Genomic DNA, 13,875 nt, shown 5'->3' on the forward strand with positions numbered 1-13,875 from the left:
AGGCCAAAGGCAAGTGCCAACCCACTGAGCCATCCAGAGATCCCCATATTATGTGATTCTTAACATATTAAATAACAGATCTAGTAGTGTGTCTAATAATTAACATTATGTCAAAGCTGTGTCACACATAGATGATATTCCTAAACGTGTGTATATATAATGTGATATAAGGTACCTGTGATATTTACTGGTGATAAAATCACAGGTCCTGCTAAAATATTATTGTAACTTGTTGCCTCCACTCATCATTGAAGGAAACATTAAATTTTAATTAGAGGTTAGTGCAAATAACATGCAAACACATTGCTATTTTGCATCCAAGTTCATGATCCTCTGAATTCTATCCATCAGCCCCTTGTGATTCATGGACTCCAGATTAGAAGTCCTACATTTAGGTGAGGTCATAAAGGCTGAGAAGACTTTGTGATTGAACAGAACAAAAAATGTACTCATCACGTTTTTCTTCTTCTCTTTGGAAGTAATTCCAAAAAGATCTCACAGTAAAAACATTTAGGTACACTTACAAAATACTTCTGCATTTGTGAGCTCATTTGATTCTCACAACAGCCTCCTGAGGAAGGTACTGGATTAGCATTAACCCCAGTTAGCAAATGTGGAAAGCAATGTGTCCACATCCCATGGCCAGAGGTATATGCTGAGCTGGGCCTCAAACATAGCACTTCCAACATTCAAGTCCATATCCAATCCATAACGCCTGTGGGGCACCTATAATGTTGGAGTCAGGGAGGGAGACAACAAAGGTGAATGTTAAGACTTCTATCCATGGCAACCTACTTAACCTAGTTATCGCTAGACTGAGCAGGCCCTGGTAACCGGTAGGCAATGTTAGCTCATTCCTCCCTGCTCACTCTCACCCATGATTGTGCATATACTAGTGTCATTTTCTAGAATGCCACAGGTTCCAGCGACTATATAAGGTCCCTCTGACCCAAACAGAATGCAGAATTTGCTATTATTTTTGGAAGTTTCTTTTCTATTTATCATGTTATCTCTATTTTAATACTTTTTGATTCCAGTGATTTTTTGGAAACATTTCTGATGACAAATTCTTTCCGTTTTTCTTGAAATGCTTTAAATTTCAGGTGACTTTCAATCTGTGTAGTCCCTCTTTTCCATTTCAGGCACAAAAAAGAGAGAATAGCTTCCTATTTTCAAGTAACTCTAAAATATTCTTTTGTCAAATATCTCTCTTTCAAAATTCTTATTAGATTTGGACTTGGTGGTGTCCCACGATGTTTTTCTACATCATCTTCCTCCTAACCTCTCTTTCCCCATGCACAGAAAAGCTTTGCTTTCCTAGAATATAATCACTCTGCTCCAATAGCCCTCAAAAGAGGGACTCTGATGAAGAAAAGCCTTAAGTTTTCATTGCTTTTGCTATTTAAAAGTCATTTTCCCATTATGAAATTTGTTTTTTTTTAATAGTTTTATTTTCTTCTCATGTAAATTTAATTTGTCTAATTTGGTCTTCAACATTTTTGCTTTGACTTTTGCACTCATCTTAACACTCCCCACCCCATATAAATTTCTTTGCTATTAAAGTTCCTTGCATTTCTCTGCATTTTAATCCTTGTTTTGTCCACCCTGCAAACTGAGTTCACTCTTTAGCTTTCTGCTTTTCGCTGTGTTACCTATGCAGAACTTCAGACACTGCAAAATGGGAGCCTGGAAAGGGGCCTTTGCAATTATCCTCCACAGCCATGCGGAGTCTTTAACCTCTACAAAATAAAAACTGCTCCCTACCTCCTTTTAGATAGCAGTGAAAGAGGCTAGGGGGAAGGGAGGATAGTGATAAGGGGAAGGTTTAGGTCCAAGAGGTGCTAACCTGGATCTGGAAATTGAGGGTGGGTTTCTGAAATGCTAATGTCCTCCTATGGGGAGTTCCCTTAAGTCCCCTAAAAGAGGTACAGCGACAGCAGGCACTTTGGAGCTTTGTAGACAGATGGACCATGCTTGAGAGAGTCAGGTGGCCCTGAAGTGTGCTCTAAGTTTACACATCAACAGCCCAGGCAACTTGTCTAAACCCACAGTCAACACTAGAGATCCAGCACTGGGATACAGGTCCCTTCTTCGGCTACTCTCTGCCTGGGCTTGTACCAACTCCAGAACCAACAAAGCACCATTTTCATCTTACTTCTTGGCCTTGACTCTTTCTCTGGTGAGTTTAGTTACATGGACTCTTATCTCAACTCAGGCCTCCCTATGGCTGGCTCCGACAATTCTCCGTCAATCCTCACTACTCCAGCAGGCTTTCTACCCACACAAAAGGTCAGGTGCAGTAACAAAGGAAAAGCAATTATCATTTATTTAATCTTCAAAACTAAATGAGGAAGATGTAATTATTCTCATTTCACAGAAGATGTAACTGAGGTTCAAGAAGGTACAGTGACTTGTCTGAGGCTGCACAGTGAACGGTAAGTGACCCACACTCAGTACTACACTTCGACGCACAACGCATATTAGAACTTTCAAAGGCAGAGAAATGCTACCTTTTTATTCATTCCCTCATTGTTTTAAAAAATAGTCTCGGGGTAGCCCAGGTGGCTCAGCGGTTTAATGCTGCCTTTGGCCCAGGGCCTGATCCTGGAGACCCGGGATCAAGTCCCACGTCGGGCTCCCTGCATGGAGCCCGCTTCTTCCTCTGCCTGTGTCTCTGCCTCTCTCTCTCTCTTTCTCTCTCTCTCAATCTCTCTCTGTGTCTGTCATGAATAAATAAAATCTTTAAAAAAAAATAGTCTCTGAACACCTATTATGGGTTGTGTGTCCTAAAAGCTTTAACTGTACTTCAATTCCAGTGTCATGGTTCCAAAAAAACAAAACAAATTGTCTACGTGATTCTTTTGGAATGATCTCCAGAGAAAATTTACAATGCATTCTGAATTATCAGGCTCAGTACTTTTTTTTTTTCTTAAGATTTTATTTATTTATTCATTCATGAGAGACACAAAGAGAAAGGCAGAGATATAGGCAGAGGGAGAAGTAGGCTCCCTGCACAGTGCCTGATGCAGGACTTGATCCCAGGACCCTGGAATCATGCCCTGATCCGAAGGCAGCCCTCAACCACTAAGCCATGCAGGTGCCCCATCAGGCTCAGTACTTTAAAGACACTACCTTTCTCTTGGTCAAACATTACTACCTATATCATCTACATCTTTTGCCAGACTTAGACATGAAAGACTTTGACCTGGTTCTAAAAAAATCAATGACAAAGAAGTGCTGTAACTGAGGACAAGTGACTCCCCAAACAGCTTTCATAGGAGTTCTACAAATATTCTGCTTAACTACTGTGAAGGATAGTGAAGTAAGCAAGAATAGAGAAGTGGGAATAAGAAAAACTTAGGTTTGAGTCTGTGAGCCACATCATTTACTAGCGGTCTGACCTCTTTAATCTCGCCAGGCCACAGTTTTCTTATCTGTAAAATAGAAGTAATCATGGCACTTGGATTGTAAGGCCGCTATGAAGATTTTTGGACATGATGCCGATAAAGCATGTGGAACAAAGCATGGGGTCACAGAAAATAATCAATACACAGAGTTTTAATTTTCATTCTTATTGTTCTGGCAAGTAGAAGAGTTGGATATATTTTATTATAATATTTCCTTTTGAAAAAATCTCAATGACACTGAAACCCTAGAAGCTTAGGACAATGGCTTTTGTTGGTTCTTGGTAATAACTTGGACATGAGTTCTGGAATACAAATGGGCAATAATAAATTATACTGTTTCATTTATAATTTAGTATTCCTAGTATGAATTATAGTTTTAGGTTAGCTAATGGAACTATCTAACACACAGTAATTTGTCTACTATTCTGAAATAAGCAGTTGTCTTATCATTTCTACTTTAATTCTGCAAAAGAAAATTCCACTGACACTTAGGATTGGCACAGTGAACTCCACCTTCAGAAGGAAGATTTACTTTTCAAATAAATTGATTTTTCAAATTATTCTTAACTGATGTATAATTAGCTTTACAATTTCATTGGTTTCTTTGTGACAATCTTATTTAGCAAAAGGAAATATAGAACATTAGCTTTTACTAACTACTAAATACATTCATTTGGGAAACCAAATTTTGTCAAATTCTTTGATCATCTTTGTCATAAAATATGATTCATTGCCATTTCTTCAGAATTTGTAAAACTAATTTTTACAAGGGTAAAAATTATGCTGAAGATTTAGTTCTTTAAAAAAAACCCAGCTTGTTAGTCTTTTATATTTTTTTTCATATATTCTTCTTTTGTCTATGAAGATATTTTCAGTATCTCTGGCTGAAAAACCACAAATCACCAAAAGAAAATATCTTTGGCTAATCTGACTTCATAATTAACAAGATTAAGATGTCATATTGTATTTTTCCCCTTTTATATGAATCTAGAAAATTTTTCAGAATTTAAAGAAGCTATGATAAATTTCAATTATTAGGAACAATCAGAATGTTACTTACCAGACATTAGTACAGGTGCTAATTATAATTTTTTTTACTTAGAACTACAATTCAAATGACTGTTGTAACTAACAGTTAATATGCATATAGGTAGTCATCTAAAAAGAAAATTAAAGCTACTTTCATTTAAAAAAAAATCAACCTAATCCCAATGCCAGAAACAAAATAAATAATGAAGCACACTAGAATCTTTTCAGGTGCTGGTAAACATGTAGTGGTGTTCTATATTAAAGTCGAGTTATAAACTGTAAATTGATTGTTTTGTTTTTTAATTTAATATAGTCCTACTCTTACCCATAAAAAAGGAAATTGGCTTTGAGTTATGGAACAGAATATGAAAAGGAGATGTCAGGTGAGAATATTACCACTTAGTTACTTAAAAGCGCACTCTAGTTAAAAGCCAGTTAAATCCAAACTTACAAGACTCTGTGCACTTTATGTAGATGCTACCAGAGATCTCATACTTTATTCCTTTAGCCTATTGTTTCTTACTTGAGACTTTTTAAAAGTAAGTTAATGAAGTTGAGATAATAGGTAAAAGGTCAGGTTTAAAGAAGGAAAAAATTACCCCACACGGTTATTCAATAATGCCTTTATGACTTGAATTTCCACATGAGCATGCACTGTAATTCAAAAATCTCAGGTTATTTTAGTAAGATCTTATCAGTTTGACTTTTTGGGGACCAATTCTTTTCTTACATTAACATTTGGATTCCAGAATAGTTTCACCTCAAATGCATAATAATATTGGTTTTGGTTGGTAATTACATGTTACATTTAGATCAGTTAGGAAAGTACACATACCACAAGTTTCTGGAGCAGGCCTTTCTGAGCTGATTTTTTAAAAAAATCTTATTTAATATATTTCCAATTCACTAATAGGGCCAACATTCACCTGAGATTTGAGAGACCTAACTTAAGACATAGGTTGTCAGATGGCATTGGTTTTTAGACAAACTTTTCCTTTTTTGCTACCCTTCTCAAAATCAGGGTTTCTTCTAAGCAAAAAGCTGAGATTTACAATACACAGAAGAAAATCCAACAGAGGATTATCTTAGTAATCGAAGTACTGGCAGTAGTGGAAGAACTTTAAAGTGACATCTCAGTCACTTTAAAGTTCACCATTCTGTTGTACTTTTCACCTATTACAAACTGTAGAAGTTAAAGTAAACAAAACACACACACATACACACAAACCCAAGAACACAATGCAAATTATAACTAATTTAAAATAAGTGAAAAACCTAAAGGCATTCATGAGCCGCAGCCTCCCACGTGCCACCCACCCTGGAGGACATGTAATCAAGTCATATTCTGTCTCTTTTTTTCAATTAGGTTGAAAGCAGTTTGAATAAGGCTACTGCCTCTACACAAATGGCACCAATTTTCCCATTTGGGTATAAGTCTTTTAACTTCAGCTGTTATGCCCCTGGCAAGGAAGTGGAGCTGAACTGGACAAGACTAAAAGATTTCCTGGGTTTGATTTGCTGTGAATCAAGTAGTCGGCTTTGCCAATGGCAGAGAGGACTACTCTCTGCCACTGCTAACTCATGGGACTCAGTGTAAAAGGGCTACGGGGAATCAGACTGTCAGAATTTCTCTTCTGGTTCAGAATTCATGTGGACACAGGCTTCTGAGCAGAACTATGATCAACCCATGTAGCTTATTTTATTAATTTTCTCCTCATGGTTTTTCATCCCTCGGTACTCAATCTTTTGTCAGAGGCAGCACAGATACAGAAATGGAAACTAGGCCACAAACTACTTAGCATAAATGCTCCCAAGGCCAATAAAAATTGCATTTTCCCCTTGCTAAAAGTATAATTTGTAATTAACCATTCTTATTTTCCTCAAAGGATAGTGCTATTTGTAATATTAAAAATAGTCCCTCAAAAGGGGCAGGTCTCTTATTTAATTAACTGTTATAATATATTTAATTTATAAATTGGTCTCAAATATTGAATAGCTTCAATGCTGGTATTTAGATAATACAGAGTAGGCTGTATATTTGATAAAGCCGTGATTAAAGATTTTCAAGTGAGATTTATTCTTTTCTGATGTCTGCTGTATTAAAACACTCAATAACTACTTACTAGCTAAAAAGTCAATTACACAATAAAGCAGAAAGTGCTAGGGAATCTGATTAATGTAGATAAATTCTGATCCTAAACTCTTCTTTTTCATCCTTTCCCTGCTGCAAAGCAACACATATATATACACCATAATCATGCTTGGATTTTTTTCGCTTCATCTCAATCTTCTTCAAAATTATTTTGATAATTTTCTGGACCCCAGGGCTCTCATCGATGTGGAGAAAAAGTCTCAATAGTCACTAGCAAAGCAAGCACTTATATTTTACCAATGAAATATCTGACTTTCTGTACACTTAGGTGTTTAAAAAGAGGACATAGTTAAAAAGTCCTTAGTGAAAATACATTTCACAATAAAGATCAAATTTCATTGTTTCTTATTTAAGACTGGCCTAAATTCAAAAAAGTTTTTTTTTTCTAGTCTACAGAAATATATCGTAACAGGAAATACACTTTCTCGCTCCTACAAAAATTTTTTAAACACTTGGGAGATTGCTATTAAGGAAACCATCTGTTAGATATATCAAGAAATTGTTAAAATGTAATTATTCTTTTGTTAATTTACCTTATTATTTCAAAGAATAGGAAAAGAACTATCAAAAACATTCTCCCAGAATCATATTATTATATGTATTCTAAAATGTCTTTAAAAATCCATTTTTATCTTAAAGCCAGATTTTTATCCCTGAAATGTTAATAATCAAGGATTTAACTGCTTTTTTACAGTTTGTTAAGAAACCAATGGTTTTATATGTTAAAAATACATCAATTGATACATCAATTGAAGAAAAACTGTGGAAATTATATGAAAATTTTAAGGACACCTGTTACTAAATGTTAATGTCCCAAGCAAAAGGCATCTTACTATCCTTTGAATTATCCCATGTAGGTATCAACAAAATTTAACTATAACTTTGATTTTAAGACAAACAAAAATAAATACATATTTTTTTCAATCTGAGAAAAATCATATGCAGGAAAATTCTTCTATTTGATCCACTTTAATACTGCTCACTTGTGTATTTGAGATTTATAAGTATGCACTTTCCTTAAAATTCTTAAAATACATGATTTTATGCTAACTTTTTATTTTACTTCCTCAAGCATTTTTACAGCATCTAGAATAGCTACCTAGTTATTACACTGTACAAAAAATGATATCCTTAACTTTTTTTCCACTTGCATTTTTATAAAAACTATGCTCAAGTGTGAAGCATTTTATGCCTCCCTTCTCAATAGTCTATTTAAAATTTCAAAAAGACCCAACAATCAATGTTATCACTCAAGAGCTTTGTCTCTGATACATGCTTTTCGGAACTATAAAATTTCACCAAGAGAATAACTATCTTTTCAAGGAGCTTCTTGACTTTTCTGCATATCTGCCAATGAGGTAAACAGTATCAACATGTAAAGCATCAATGTGATATAAATAAAAAAAAAATCAACATAGGCTGATAATTCTATAAAGTCTGATAATTCTATTAAGATAAACACAAATACTTTCCATTTGGAGGCCTAAAATTCAACTTAAGATGTTTTTTACATTCCCAAGATTAAGGAAGCTGCTCAACTTTCATGAGGCTCTGTCACAAGTTAAATAAAAAAAAGCAGAGGCAGGCTACAGTTCTTATAGGTGGGCTCAAACCACTGCTATTTTTGCATTTACTCCCTAAAAGGCCTTCACTGAAGGCTTAACGTCCGCAAACAATGAAAAATAATCAACACTAGACTTGAAAACATAACTTAACAGTCACCCCTCCCTCAACCAAACACAAAACTCCACAACAAATAAACCTAAACGTGGCTGTCCATTTTAAATCCTTTTTTTTAAAAGCACAATTTCTTTAAAACAATGCATAAATCAGAATATTGTTTAAATTTCTGTCCACGAGAGACACATTTTAATGCAGAGGTAATAAACTCCAGAGGGGGGAAAAAAAGAGTATTATTTTCCTCATTTCACTTCAAGCTGCCATGATTTCAACGAAGGAAGCAGAGAGGCCCAATTCCAGAGACGAGAGTCCCTGGGCGGTGAGGGGTGCCCGGCCCAGCCTCAGCTCCCACCCAAGTGTAGGTCTCGAGCTGTCATTCTCAGTCCTAATCCCACTCGTGCAGGGGCAAACACGACTGCGCAAGAATCCTTTTCGGGGGTCGCTTATGCTTAAGTTTTCCTTAACTTCTCCCCTGCCAACGCGGCGCTAGGTGAACATTTCGGTTGTGGTTTTCACGACTGCTATTGTCTCGTTGCAGGATAGAAGGCTTGCTTGCTTGCTTGCTTGCTTTTTTTTAAGTGAAGCACTGTTGCAAAAGCCAGGATTTTACCCAGTATCATTTCTCCACCTGCCTATGGCGAGAATAACTCGAATCCTACCAGGTGAGGATCTGAAACCCGCCTGACCTCTCCTCCCGCCAAGAGGGAAGCAAACAGAGTTAAGTTGCAAAGTGACGGGGATTTTAAGCAGCCAACGGGCTCTCCGCAGAGGTCGCTGGGCGCGAGCGCTCGGCCCCGACGCGCTCCCGGACACCCACGGCTCCCCCTTCGCGGGGTAGGGGAGGAGAGCGGGACCCGCGGCTTCCGAGGTCAGGCCAGGGAAACCACCTGGCACCTGGGCTAGAGGAGAAGGCGGTGCGCAGAGCCGGGGCCGCGGGGGCCGCGGGGGCCGCGGGGGCCGAGGGGTCCGGCCGCAGCATCCTCGGCCCGGCTGCCCGCGGCGCACACCGCCCAGGGCGGGCGCCCGAGGCCCCCTCTTAACTCGGTCAGGGACGCGCCCCAGCCCCGCAGCTCGCGCGTTCGTCGCTTACCGGCGGGCCGCAGACTCCCCGCGCCCCCTCCAACCCGGCCGCACCCCCGACCCCCGCGCCGGCCCCGGCCCCGGCCCCGGCCGGCCGCCGCCTCACCCGTGGGGTCCGCGCGGGCGCCGCGGTCGGGGCCGCGCGCCTTTCTCCTCCGGGCGCCGGACGTGGAACCTGCGCGCCCGGGCCGCGCCCCAAGTTGTGCGCGGGTCGAAGCAGCTCTCGAAGCTCCTCGGAGGGAGGCGGCCCCGGCCCCCGAGCCCCGGCCCCCGGCGGGCGCGGGCCCCGCGGACATCCCCGCACGGCCGCCGCGCCTCCTCCCCGTCCACACCTGCCGCCGCGGGGCCGCCTCGGCCGCGGCTCCGCCCCGGCTCCGCCCCTCGGCCGCGCCCCGCCCGCCGCCGCCGCCGCCGCCGCCGCCGCGGGAAAGAGGGGGAGGAAGGAGGCTCCCGGCCGCGGGGCGCCCGCCGGGGCGCTGCGCCTCCTCCCTCGGGCTGGGGCGGGACTCCGGTCCCTCCGCCGCGGCGCGGCTGCCGGGCGCCGGATCGTGGTGGGGGAGCGGCCGTCACCCCAGCCCCTCCGGCCACCGCAGCCTCCGGCGGGCGGGAGCGCCTCGCGGCGGTCGGCGCTGAGGCCGGGCGAGGCTCCCTCCCACCTGCGCGAGCCGGGGCTCCTCCGCGCGCTCTCGAGCCAAACTCAGCCCAGTGCACGGCGGAAGTGCTCCGGGACGGGGCCCCTGCAGGTGGAGGGTCTCCTAAAGTCCTGCCCGGTCGCGTGCGCCCCGCGGTTTGACCGGCTGTAGAGCCAGGTGGGGGGCCCTTCCATCTGCAGTGGCCGCGCCTGCATCCGCAACCCTGCGGGCGCTTCGAGGCCTTTCTCCGATGCCATCTGCACCGCCAAGTTTTTCCAGGTGCTCACCCGCGGCCGGGATTTGATTTCGCCCTCTTCTGGCTCCCGGGGATCTCCGAGCCCGCCCAGCGGCCCTGCCTTGGCCGAGCGCGCTTCGCGAAATGCCTTGGGTCTGCTCTAACCGCGTTAGTTATTTTATTGTGCTGTGTGGACTCCGTATTCAGCACCATAGATTTATGCTGGTCTTCTAGAGTACTCACACCATCCTTTCCACTCGGCTTTAAAGTCTTTGAAGGCAGGGGCTACAATAAGTTGCTCATCTCTGGAAGTTCTCAAGTAAAGACCAACGGTAGTTGGCGGGGTGGTCGCACCACGTGACCTGGCCAGAAACTCAGGCGGTCCCGCTGCTGTAGATCCTCCGGGGGCCCAGCGTGGCCTCGCACCTGGACGGATGGGGGGGGGGGGGGCTGGGGGATGTGGATAAAGGGTAGCTAGTCGTGTTTCTGTGTGTGAAGGTAATTTGTTTTTGGCAAAGGTCGGTCCACCTACAAAGAAACTACCACAAAGAAAAATTCCATGGGGAGAGGTGGCGAAGCAAAGTTCATACTGGTATTTTATTGATGGTGGAATATATCTCCATGTAAAAAATCGTTTATTCAATCGCAATGAAAAATACTCATCATATGTTTGCTAATAAGTTGATATTTCCTATAGGCTCCTCTCCTTAACCGACTATATAACTCCAATGCAGATGATGTATCACATAAATTATTTTTGCATGAGCATTTGGGATAAGGACTATATGAAAGATTCAAATTTTAAGCTTTCTGTAACACAGTTGAATAAAATGTTTATGTCATTTGTCATTTTGTACACTTAAGTGTATGTTTTGAGTTTCGAGGTCAGTCGTATTTAATGGTTAATAGTATTACGTAAACAGGTAGGAATCAAAGAAACTCGACACTTCAGCTTAAAACAAGTCGAAATGATGAAATCTCTTTTAAAGAACTGAGAAATCTCAAGCCATCTTGAGTATCTTGACCAAGAAATAAGGAACAAATATGAACAGTTATTGCTATTAAAATATTCCCAATATTTTTGAAAATGAGTTCTCAAAATGTATCGTCACAGAATAAAGGAAAAAGCAAATATTTTGCAAGTCGTGAAAAAAGTGCCATAAGATGTAAACAAGTATGAAACTTAGAGCTACGTGCTTTTAAATATTCATGTAACAATATATAAATATATTTATAAATATACATATATATTTAACTAGTGAAACCTATTCATAGAAAACTCAAAAGCATCCTTTGAAGTGAAAAAAAATACTACTCTAACTTTATCGTGAAAAAATACAGTATCATTAAGCTCAAAATAGCTGTTTTAAACATAATATATAAAAAGAAAAAAAGATTTCATTGTAAATAAGTTCCATTACACAAGACTGTATCAAGTCTTACAGGAAAGATATTGAATATGCAAGCACAAGCATTTCATTTGTGGAATACATTTTAAAACTTTTATACAAAGCCTAGAATAATGTTATAGAAAAGACATTTGCTTAACCAAAATTATGTATCATAATACGATAAATAAAAAGAGCCAATGAAGGGATAAGTCACCTCAAGCAGTAAGTATCAATCCAAACAAAAACTATTTTAAGCCCAGAGAAAGAGAAAGAATTCTCTTTTAGACTTTGATTTGAGGCAAACAGTATGTTTGCCCCAAGACAAATACACATAATATTACAGTAAACCCAGAATTAATAGAGCACAGCCATAAATGGCTCACACGGCAAATCATGTAGGCATCGTCAAGTTTATCGAAAGGGCTGGCCCAGGGCATTTAATATACAACTTTTGTTCACATTTTACTCCATAATAATGACAGCAGTGTCTGAAATTGGAGAATTTCCTTTTTAATCTTTACCTGCAAGGGAAAGATGAACTACCATTTACTTTCTAGCTGTACTTAAAGATGAGCACCAAGGCCATATTTTCTCCCGGTATCTCAATAATCTCTAAATAGATTATAACTCACAAAAGTCAAATTATTGTTTCAATCATCAATAATTTTTGTTTTTTAAAACTGTTCTGGGTTACTTATCACATCTTTCCATATCTACTGGCCATCATCGACTTTCTGAAGAGAATGGAGTAGAATCTTTACCTCATTTAAAGTTTTCAAAAAGTTAACACTTAAAGTTACACACACATAAATATATTTCACACACATGTACTTTCCCACCCACCTTCCCACACAAATGATATACCGGACTTATGAGAGTAGGACTAAGATACCTTTTTCAAAAATATGTATTTACAATAATTATGAAACAAATCATTAGCAGAAAGTCTACAAAATGTACCTTCTGTTTTTAATTCATTTCTTCAGAGAAAAATTTCCTCTATAAGCAAACCCACATTCTGATTATTATTGGTATTAGTTTTGAACATTAACATGGTGCAAGAGGCATGGGAAAGAATTTCTGATAGAGAAATTCGGTCATCCTTTAAAATTCTGATGAGTTTTACATGGAAGCTAGCAGATAATTTCAGTTGAGGTGACTGACCTCTTTGATGACATTGACAAATATTTTTAATGTTTTAATGTCTTCGTTTTAGTGAATAAAATCTTGCTAAAAGACACAGAAGGTACCTGTACAAAATGTTAAAGCCTGTTAAAACTAAATGGTGGGTGTATGAATATCTAACATCATTTTGAAATGTCTCATAATTAAGAATAAAAATTGAAATAAATATTTCAAGAAAATATAACATTGATGTAATTTAACAATTACTTAGGATTTCCTATTTGTCCTTACACAATTTTTCACACTTTGGTTATCTTTCATTTGTAAACATTTCTTTGCTGGCTGCAATCTCATGCCCGCCACTTTCTGAGTCAGAGTTCTAACTATGGAAAGAAGTGGGAAAGAATCCTTTTGGTGCAGAGAGAAAGGGGAAAATGCGTATTTATGAAAGAAACATTGCCACACTTTTTAAAGTAAATGTTGTAGTTAAAATAGGAGCAAGCTGAAGTGTTTTGTGACTTTCTATCTTGTTCCATGCTGAGTTTGGAAAGTTATTTTGCATGGTAGTGTTATTTTCTCTGAACAAGTAGTCAAAAACACACATTTTATTTTACCTAACTTCCATAAAGTGGGAATAGTGAAAGAAATATATATATATATATATATATATATATATATATATACACACACACACAAAGGAATATATATAACAAATAAATATATATACAAAGATATATACATACACAAAGATATATATATATGCACACAAAGATATATATATATTATATATATATAATTGAAATAAACTGAATATGAAAAAATGAGCCATGGCCGATTTTGCTCTTTATATGGTTTTTATAAGAATATTTATAGATGCCGTGCTTTTCACCCCCTTAAACATGAAGTGACATATTTTTGGCTTGTACAATTGTCATCAGGTATACATACATTTATTAAATGCTACATCAGTGTTCACAAATTTTCGACATTTCCTGTTCAACCTCCATCTTAGGAACTGTCATGGAGTTTTTTTTATTGAAAATGTAATCAATAACACCAGCAGCTAAAAACATTTCATGAGTCATTAACAAATAGAAAGTTAATCTTTGGCTCAGAAATAAATCTTTCTGATCTGTGGCCTTAT

At 39.4% G+C, this 13,875-nt stretch overlaps 1 protein-coding gene across 2 annotated transcripts in view; it reads right to left on the minus strand.

Annotated features, from left to right (window-relative positions):
• IFNE (interferon epsilon) overlaps window positions 1–10,556 on the minus strand; it is a 65,524-nt gene extending 54,968 nt beyond the window's left edge. Inside the window, exon 1 of one of the 2 annotated variants that reach the window (XR_013387876.1) lies at window positions 10,268–10,556. The gene's annotated coding sequence lies outside the window, so the exon portion shown is untranslated. Of the gene's footprint in view, window positions 1–9,454; window positions 9,665–10,267 lie in introns of those variants that run through there. The other variant, XR_013387874.1, reaches the window with a different exon arrangement.
• Between the last annotated feature and the right edge of the window lie 3,319 nt (window positions 10,557–13,875).

The sequence above is a fragment of the Canis aureus genome, chromosome 10, assembly GCF_053574225.1.
Source record: "Canis aureus isolate CA01 chromosome 10, VMU_Caureus_v.1.0, whole genome shotgun sequence".
NCBI classification, from domain to species: Eukaryota; Metazoa; Chordata; class Mammalia; order Carnivora; family Canidae; genus Canis; species Canis aureus.